A 2,992-nucleotide genomic window follows, 5' to 3' on the forward strand; every position below is an offset into this window, starting at 1 on the left:
AAAATTCCTCATATTTAGCTTCAAGAATGTCTCACTCAAAAACTCTTCAAAGTCCACTTGGCTGTCTACAAGCTTTTCAAGTCAGCTTGCAGTCCATTCTGTGTTGAAACCTAGCTAAGCAATCTTAATTGCAAGGAAATATCACATTCTGTGTTATTTTCATAAACAAGACTTGTTACCTTTATACAAGTCATTATATATAACAATATATAATATTGTTATATATAATATATATAGTATTGTTATATTGTTATAGTTTCATAGAATAACTTATGTTAATAAGTGGCTAATGCAGGATGTCTGACAGAGTAGGATACTTTGGCTTCTTTTTGCCTTCTCAGAATGGTTGTGTATCAGCTTTTTATTGCTTCAGGAATAGTACATTTCATAATTATTTCATTGATGATGATGTTCAGCTTACTACTGTTACTACCCTTAGGTATTATAATGTCATACCTTGTTCTCATGCTATGGAAAAACCCAGAACCTTCCATTTCCACCAACTAAGCAAAGTGATGATGATCTGCCCTACAAGATCTGAACCTTCTAATCTCACATTTTAGACCTCTGAGGTCCACAGATTTAGGAATTTGTGAAAAGCTCAATGTAGATCTTTCTTTTCAAACTTCACATCTATAAAGACTTCAAGTCAATTCCATGAGCTACTTCTGAAACACCAACAAAATTATAATCTGTTGGAATAAAAACTTGAGATGCTGAAACAACCTGAATGACTACCTATACCTTTTCCACTCTCTCATCTTGCTCTTTTATCTTTTAAATATTAATGTTCAGTTAGCAGAACAGACATAATCATAGATAATATCTACTGCTAGTATCTCAAAAAAAGCCAATTAAAAAGAGGTTTTTACAATCAGCTGCTGTTTGTTAGATTTAATAGACACAACAATATATAGTAAAAACAAAATGTCTCATTGCAATCTCAACATTCTTCTCTTCACATAAGAACAAAACAATTGTCCCCTGAATACATAAAATACTCTGTTTCAAGATTAGATCGAGCTGTCCAGACATGAAAACAAGATCAGCACACATGGGACTGTTTCCTGAGCTCATATGACTCACTGATGGAGTCTTTCTGATTCCTATGGAGTCCCTGAGGACTGATGTGGTTGTGAGCTCGACTAAATGGCTTCCTGAACTTCAGGCTTTGAGATGATATACAAAAAGAAGTATGAAAAGAGAAAAAGATGAGGAATACTTTGTAGTCTTTATGTGGTTTTTTTCCCTCTGTGGAATTTTCCCCATTGTCATGCTAAGATACCTGTTGACTGGGCCCTGGTGGCAAGGGGGAGGGGAGAGAAGAGGGAAACCCCTCGATATCCAAACATCCAGAAGAGCAGACAGAAGGCTCTGGCTCTCCCCATTTCCCCCGTGGAGTTCGGACGAGAAGGACGATCGGCGCCTCAGCCCCATCCCTGCCATCCCAGCTCCAGGAGCCATCCTCACTGCTGTCAGACCCTGCCCTGCTGCCTTCTCACTGTAACCTGCCACCATCCAGCACTCTGCTGAGCACTGGGACCCACACCGTGAGCGGAGGGCTCTCTCTCCATCTCTCTCTCTCCCCCTGGGACAGCTCTGCCATCACCCCCAGCCCTCCTGCAGCTCTGCGCGACCCGCCCGCCCCCAGCACCGGGAACTGCAGCTCAGGGAAAAGGTGCCTCCAGCCAAAAAGGACTGGGACTGAGTTACTGTTCTGTTTGTGGGTAATTTCATTGCTGGTGTTGTTCTTGTCTTGTTAGTTCTACTAGTAAAGAACTGTTATTCCTATCCCCATATCTTTGCCTGAGAGCTCCCTTTAATCCAAAATTATAATAATTTGGAGGGAGGAGGGATCACACTCTTCAGTTCAAAGGGAGGCTTCTGCCTTTCTTAGTAAATTCCTGTCTTTCAAACTAGGAAGCCTCTTTGAATATTTTCCCCTCCCATCATTCACAAATCCATGTCTCCTGCGTTCACAAGAGTGTCTTGTGTGAAGTAAATGAATCTTGCTCTCAGCATACTCACACTGCCCTAAAGTTCTGCAAATGATTACTTAGCACTCATGTGAAACAGTAGAGGTTCAGGGATGCACTGCACCTTTCAGATGCTCTGAAGAGGAAAGGCAATGTGAGCCAACATATACCTTGCAACAGTCTCCAAACACAACGGGTTCCCTCCCAGAACAGAAGCGTTTTTACTGCATATTTATTTTTACATTATTTTCATACCTTTAGAAAGCAGGTGTCTTGCCACATGAGACAGAGTAAAAGCAATCTCTATTTTCACCAGAAAAGCCAAGGACAAAATTTAATAAATGGTGTCAATATTCTACTCAAAATTAACTTCAGCTCTGAAGAAAAGAGGCAAACCTTTTCCCTGCAAAAAATCATCAGTTGAGTGTTTTTGGCTGGTACCTTGGCTGATCACAGAATTCACAGAACTCATAGAATTCACAGAATGCCCAGGTTGGAAGAGACCTTCAAGATCCTCAAGTCCAGCCCATGCCCTAACACCTCAACTAGACCATGGCACCAAGTGCCACATCCAGTCTTTTTTTAAACACATCCAGGGATGGTGACTCCACCACCTCCCCAGGTAGACCACTCCAGTACTTTATCACTCTTTCCATGAAAACCTTTTTCCTAATATCCAACCTAATTTTCCCTTGACGCAGTTTGAGACTGTGTCCTTTTGTTCTGTCGGCTGCTGCCTGGTGAAAGAGACCAACCCCCACCTGACCACAACCACCTTTCAGGGAGTTGTAGAGAGTGATGAGGTCACCCCTGAGTCTCCTTTTCTCCAGGCTGAACACCCGCAGCTGCCTCAGCTGTTCCTCATGAGATTTGTGTTCCAGTCCCTCACCAAGCCTCATTGCCCTTGTTGCCTCCTCTGGATGCGCTCAAGCATCTCAATGTCCTTCCTAAACTGAGGGGCCCAGAACTGGACACAGTACTCGGGTGTGGCCTCACCAGCGATGCAAATCAAGCCC

This window comes from Cinclus cinclus, chromosome Z, assembly GCF_963662255.1.
Source record: "Cinclus cinclus chromosome Z, bCinCin1.1, whole genome shotgun sequence".
Lineage (NCBI taxonomy): Eukaryota > Metazoa > Chordata > Aves > Passeriformes > Cinclidae > Cinclus > Cinclus cinclus.